Raw genomic sequence first — 7,307 nt, 5'->3', positions numbered from 1 at the left:
GAATGGGGCTAGGACACTAATCTGGGGAGTCTGGGGACAGTCTACCAATCATGTTCGTGGGAGCTGTTCCACTTTGTATAAATAATTCTATATTTAAAGCTCTACAGAGCTGGAGGCTATAGCTTGGTGCTTTAGAGGACGTGGGTGAGCTGAATTTGAATCCCTGCTCTCCCTGTTTTGACCCAGGAAACCCAGAGCTGAGCCCCCTTTGCTGTGGGGGAGAGGGTGGGGCCTTGCAGCAGAGCATGGGTGGGACCACAGCCTGGGTTAGCGGGGGATTAGTCTCCCCTGGCCTATTATACCTGCTGCCCATGGCTCTAATGACCCGGCTATTCTGGGGTGGGTGGGTCTTGCTCTTGTTCTTTGTGAAAAATTTTCTTAGGCTTTAGATTCATCCTGAAGGAGAACAGGCTGAAAACTCTGTTTCCCACTCAGCGCTAGCGAGGAACCATTTTGTTCCACATATTTCTCTTCAGGGCCCTTTGGATATCCCTGTTCCTCAGGCTGTAGATAAAAGGGTCAACATGGCAGGCAAAACAGTGTAAAACAGGGAGAGAAGTTTACTGCCGTCTGGAAATTCACTGGATCTGGGTCGTAAATAAAGGAGGATGCCAGAACCATAGAATAAAGCCACAACGATGAGGTGGGAGGAACAGGTGGAGAAGGTTTTCCTCTTGCCCTCAGCTGATGGCATCATGAGGATGGTGGCGATGATCCGGATGTAGGACAACAGGATCAGGACAAAGAGCACCATTCCAAAGAAAGTGACCATGATGTAAGTCAAGATTTCATTCATGGAGGTGTCAGCACAGGCCAGCAGAAGCAGAGGGGCTGGGTCACAGAAGAAATGGTTGATCTGTTTGGAGCTACAGAAGGGTAAGATGGATACCAAACTGGTCTTCACTACCTGGGCCGGGATGCCGATAGTCCAGGAAGTGGCTGCCAGCAGAACACACACCTTCTTGTTCATAATCATGGTATAACACAGGGGGCTGCATATTGCCACATAGCGATCATACGCCATGATGTCCAGAAAGGAAGAGTCTGTGCTCCCAAAGCAAAGGAAGAAGCCCATTTTCATTGGCACAGCCAGCAAAGGAGATGTGTTTATCCCCTGAGATGAGGCTCACCACCCTGTGTGAGAGTTAACCTCTTTGTAACAATATAGCAACCAACATCAATACAAACAAACAGATGAACGGAGAATATTGATAAAATAATATAGACAACTTCCATGTCCCTCACAACGATAATAATTTTATTTACCACTAAAAACTTTGGCAAATATCAACAATGGAAATTTTTACCTTTATATATAAAAGAAATGAAAAAAATACCAAGCTTTTATTGAATTGATAGTAAGAAATTAACAATTCCAGCAATCAAACACATAGAATTTGCCCATTTGTTTAATTTAATGATTGATGTTTAACTAGACAGCTAGATAACATTATGTCTTTGGGAATTTTCTTTTTCATGCTTTTTCTCCTCATTTTTTGTACTGAAAATAAAAACCAAACAAATATTATAATTTTCATCCTTTTAAATAATTTTACATTAATTATCCAAAACATGGCAGCCTATAATAGGCATACTGCAATACTTTTGGCTACTGCTATTAATAAAGTATTTAACCCTAACTCCTAGTACTGTATGGTTAGCTTCCCATGCCTCCTTTTCACCTTTGCCATGTTATTGATGTTTATATGTATCATGACCACAGCATTCTCTGGAATCTCTCTAGTCTGTTGACTAGAGCTGGGTGAAAGTTTTCCAACATAACAGTTTTCCATCAAAAAAGGATGATTCAAGTAAATAAAAAAGAGAATGTACCAATGTTGTTGTATTTTGATTGAAACATATAATATAATATAATATAATATAATATAATATAATATAATATAATATAATATAATTGAAATGATAAAGTCAAAATAAAGGGCTTCAAACTTTAAAAAATGAAACATATTGACCTGATTGAAATAAAATGTTTTGGTAAGGTTGTTTCAATATTTCCAAATTGAGGGGATTTTTGGCATGTTGGTTTCATGGGAAATTTCAGAAAAATGGGCAGCAAAGAGTCCTGTGGCACCTTATAGACTAACTGACGTATTGGAGCATGAGCTTTCGTGGGTGAATACCCACTTCATCGGATGCATGAGTTTTTCTTCCAGTTCTGGATGAATGAAAGTTTCAAAATGTAGAATTTCCTGTGGAATAGAAATTCCAAGATTTGACCTGCTCTGCTGTCAATTTAGTAACAGTCTGCACACAGAGCCATCCTCCATTTCAAATTAAACAAGCCGTGTCAGCAATAGGTAGCATTTTCTGTACGTTTATCTGGAGCCAGATCAAAAACATTCCCAAGGAATTGTGGGTTACAATACATATGTTTATCCAAAGGTCCAGGCCCCCTTCTTGGTTATTCACAGCACAAGAAGTAATAGTGCTAGCACTGTAGCATATAGAGGCCTCAATCACCAACCACTTCCCTGTTGTGCTGGGTGTTTCACACACATGTAGTAAAGAGACAGCAGCTGCCCAATAAACTTACGGGCAGGATGAAACAGGTGGACAAGAAAAGAAAAGAAAAGTTCAGTAACGATGGGTAAAGACAGGAAGAGGTCTGCATCTCCCTCACCCTTTTCCTTTGTAACCTCCCCCAGATACACCAGGTCTTTCACCAGCTAACACACCTTAGCTTTATGGGAAAACATAAAATATTCCCAGCCTGTCAATATTTCCTATTCCTTTCTTCCAACTCCTGGATCGACCCACATCTACATGGCCACACTACACACCCCTCATCAGATCCCTACCGCAATAATTCCACTTCTTTCCAAGCCCCCTTTATCCCCTTCTCTCACTAGCACCTTTGCAGCCTTGCCCAGGCTGCCAGGCTCAGATTTTCAAAGCTGCCTGACAGTTTGGGCACCTCATTCCCATTACACTTCACTGGAATGGTACCCAAAGCCATGAGCTGCCTTCCCTGAACCAGTTCTGCACAAACATCTCTCTCCTCCTTCATTTCAGTCTTCAGAACAATGCCTTATTCTAGAATCCCTCTAGTAATACTTCCAGTCAAAGAAAGAAAGAAAGAAAGAAAGGTCTGGTCTACACTAGGGTCGGGGGTCAAACTAAGGTATGCGACTTCAGCTACACGAATAGCGTAGCTGAAATCGAACTACCTTAGTTCGAACTTCTTACCTGTCCAGATGCCGCGGGATCGAAGTCCGTGGCTCTCCCATCGACTCTGCCACCACCGTTCGCGGTGGTGGAGTTCCAGAGTCGACGGGAGCGCATTCGGAGTTTGAACTATCGCGTCTAGATTAGACGCGATAGTTCGAACTCCGAGAAGTCGAACGCTACCCGTCGACCCGGCCGTAAGTATGGACGTACCCAAAGAAACTAGGATGCCTGTGCTACTAGCCAAGCAATGCTCATTGCCCAGTTGTGTGTGTTCTGTCCCACTCCATCCATCCATTGCCTGTTGTTATCTCTCCAGCATGTTGACTTGCCATGATCACCTGAGTCAATAGGCTCTTAGGAGCAAGACCATGTATTTACGTCCATTATAAGGCACCGTGCACCCCACCTATCTCTCAATACTTGGCTTAAAGAACAATGTGAGACAATATCATTATTAGTTCTCTAATAAAATCAAGCAAGTCTCTCCCCTGCCTTGAGAACAAAGGGCCATTTCTTCAGTAGCTCATCAGGCAGATATAAGTATGAGCAAAATGACGTGTCTAGGGATACGAGACCCTACGTGTGGTCTCACTGATGTCCACAAACAACTGCAGCCTCCCCAAAGCATTGTCCGCCTTGAACACCAGTGTGAATAGCAAGTATTCATGAAGTTTAACATAACCAGCTAATGTTTCAGCACTCAAGTGACTAACTCTCCCTCTAGCTGTTAGTCGCAGAGTTCTCCTGCCCTCCTCAGCAATGATCACACATTGCCCAAAAGAATAAGGGTTGCAGGATTAGGTCCTTAAGGGAATGTCTATATCATAGATAGGAGCTAGCTTGGTTCCAGCTAGGGCACTAAAACTAGCAGTGTGGACATTGCAGAGATGCAGGGTGTGAGCTGTGTTTGAGAGCTGCTGCCTGAGATGCAATGTCTACACTGCTAGTTTTCGCTCATCTGTGGCTAGGGCAAGTCTGTGTGCTCAGGCTGGGGGACTCACATCCACCTGCAGTGTAGACCTAGCCCTAAGGGTCTTCTTCAATCCACTGGGTTGTCCACTGAGTTTTTCTTGCAAAAGTGGCCTCCTCCTGAAGCCCTTACTCACACAGCTAGTAGATACTCATGCAAGTGCTCATAGCAAAGCCAGCATGGTCACTAGACTGAGTTATGGTTATTCATGTAAAGGTGGCAGGATCAGGCCCAAAGAGTGAAGAATCGGGCCCAGGTCAATTACACAGAATGAATCTGAAGCTGAATCCTGGTTATGAAGTCAGCAGGAGCTGTGTGCGCAGCACCTCTCAGGAATGGGCGAACAAAGCTTGTGTTGAGTCTATGCATAAACTACTCCCTGAATGAATGTAATGTGGAGCTCTGCATTGGGCCAATTTGTCACCCACAAAGGGCCACATTAAATAGTTTGAAAACTCTGTGATTCATGCAAGACTTTTGTATCCAAGTGGTCAAGTTCCCATGGGCTGTGAGTGCCAGCACTTGGGGAACAGTGCGTTCTCAGTCTTTTAAAATCTTTCAATCCAGACTGGTTGCCTTTCAAACATAAGTTATTGGGATCAGTACAGAAGTAACCAGGTGAAATTATCCATCCTTTGCTATTCAAGAGGTCAGGCTAGCTGATCTAATGGGTCTTTCTGGCCATCAAATCTATTAATCTATTAAAAAAACAGGAGTAACTAAAATCTTTGGCGATTATTTCCAAAAGTTGTTTCCGGATTTGGGCCTAAATTCCAGCATTGCTGACCACCCCCAGATCATACTAAAGCCAACGGGAGCTGAAGCTTCTCAGAAGTTCCAAAAATAATTCAAGCCCGATGGCCAAAATCATGCAGCCTGTCCACTAATTTGGGGTGCCTCCATTTCTGGTGCCCAGTTTGTGAGAATGGAGACCTGGGTTTTCTGATTTGCTGAGCACTCTGAGCTTGCATGGATTTCTGTTGGGATTGTAGGTGCGCAGCAATTTTGGAAAGAAAGACCATATTGGTTGATGTTAAACTGAGGCACCCAAAGTTAGTGGCTATTTAACAAAATTTGGCTTGCAAAGACCCATCACCTGCAGGGTCCAACTTTTGGTAGAATCAGACCTTTAGCACAATGTCCTTGTGTTGTTACTTAGGACCCTAGTGCTTTCTTCATCCTTACTTTTGTCATGTGAGTTGTACCATTGGAGCCAATCATAGAACCATAGGGTTAGAAGGGACCACAATCCCTTCCAAGATGCAGAATTTGTTGTGTCTAAACCATCCAAGACAGATGGCTATCCGGCCTCCTTTTGAAAACCTTCAGAGAAGGAGCTTCCACAACTTCCGGAGGCGTCTGTTCTATAGTCCTATGAATAGTGATCTGCAAAATCCATAGATTAATAGATTTCAAAGGCAGGAGGGACCACTGTGGTCATCTGGTCTGAACTCCCACATAACACATGGCAGAGAATCCACCCAGTGTTTCCTGCTTCTAGCCCAGCAAATTAGAATTGAATTTGAATGCATCATTCAGAAAGGCATCTGTCCTTTGTACAGGCTGGGATTTTGAAAATTCCTGAGGGACTGGGTTGCCTAACTAATTTAGATTCCAAGACTCCAAGATACGAAGTATGCAACACTTCTCTTGTCGAGTCCTTGCTCAGGAAAATAGTTCTATTGTATATGGTTCTGTAACCAGGACTGAATTAAGGCAGGATCCTGGGAGCAGCCCTTAGACTGGAAAGTTGCCCCTGGACCCACAGAACTACAGAGGTTGCCTACTTCCAGAGAGTATTGGAATCTGCTGTGGGGACAACATTGGCAGACCACTGAGCCAGTGGTATCATAAGCACTTTGCTGAGTTGATGGCCCTATGGCTGGATTGAATCCAGGCCTTACTCCACCTCACACCATCAGTGAATTTGCTTTCTGAGGCCTGTTCTTTATGGCCCCAATTCAGCAAGGTATCTAAACTTATGCCTAGTTTTTAAGGATGTTTGTTGTCCCATGGAACTCTGGGAATTCTCTTGTGCTTAAAGTTAAGCATGTCCTCAAGTACTTTGTGGAATTGGGGTATAAACTTCTCAGACGCTGAGGGAACTTTTACCCTGAACACTTAGGCACTTACAGAGTGAGGCAACAGCCAAGCAGGGGTTTTGTGGATCATGGTGGAGCCTAAAACTGGGCCTTAAGTGCTGAAAGCTGGGGTTTAGGTGCCTAAATACCTTTGTGGCTCTGTGCCCCAGGCCTCACTTACTACTGCGTTGTCACTCAGTGAGCACTGTGGTGGGTTCCTTAGATTGTCAGCCATGGGTGGTGGGTATAATAGGCCAGAAGAGTCTCTGCCACCCTCAGTGCTGCCACAGCCACATATACCGGACCCTAGTTCCTGGGTTTGGTGGCAATGTTTTTGTTTTATTATGTCTCATTCAGGTTCTGGGGCATCTGAGGAGGCACATACCACCTCCTCAGCTGCCCCAGAACCTGCATAGGGCATATCAAAAGCATCTTCTAACAGACGCTTTGGCTTTTCCCTGGGAGGGTTGGGTCCCGGGATGGGAGGCACGGCATGGCTTCTGCCAGCCCAGGGCTCCTGGTGGGAGGTGGGTGCGCAGAATTTCGGCCAGCCGGGGACTCCTCCGGATGAGGCGAGGAATGCTCAGGACTTCGGCCAACCTGGGGCTCCTCCAGCCAAGATGGGGGTTACTCAGGGCTTTGGCCAGCCTGGGGCCCATGTGGCTGGGGGAGATGAGGTACTTGTGGCTCCGGCCATGGAGGGCAGGTCCTTTTGTTTTGCCTTTTGCAGTGCCCTAGTCCATGACAGGGCCTCTGTGCACTATGGCAACAATAATACTGTTGCCTCTTTCCAACCCGAGCAGCTAATCATAGTTCGGGACCCTGGGGGAGTTCCCAGCTGGAAGCAGAAGCCAATGGAGGATGGTGTTCACTCAGATACAGTCTTGTTTATTTACAAGGGATGTACCAAGTCCTGCTTCTCCAAACACACGAGGAGCTAGGAACAAAAGGAGCAGTTCCTCAGCTCATGGCCCCAAGCCTCTCTATCCAACAGATCCACAAGCTCTCCTCAGATTTTGTCAGAGTTTCACTGTGTTCACAGGCTACTGCTTGGCTTTGTTGCCTCT

General features: G+C 45.1%; 1 pseudogene; it reads right to left on the bottom strand.

Annotated features, from left to right (window-relative positions):
- Positions 1-437: 437 nt before the first annotated feature.
- Positions 438-6,475, bottom strand: LOC120379946 (annotated as a pseudogene).
- Between the last annotated feature and the right edge of the window lie 832 nt (positions 6,476-7,307).

The sequence above is a fragment of the Mauremys reevesii genome, linkage group 13 (genome assembly GCF_016161935.1).
Source record: "Mauremys reevesii isolate NIE-2019 linkage group 13, ASM1616193v1, whole genome shotgun sequence".
In the NCBI taxonomy this organism is placed as follows: domain Eukaryota; kingdom Metazoa; phylum Chordata; order Testudines; family Geoemydidae; genus Mauremys; species Mauremys reevesii.
This window is presented reverse-complemented; position numbering and strand designations above follow the sequence as displayed.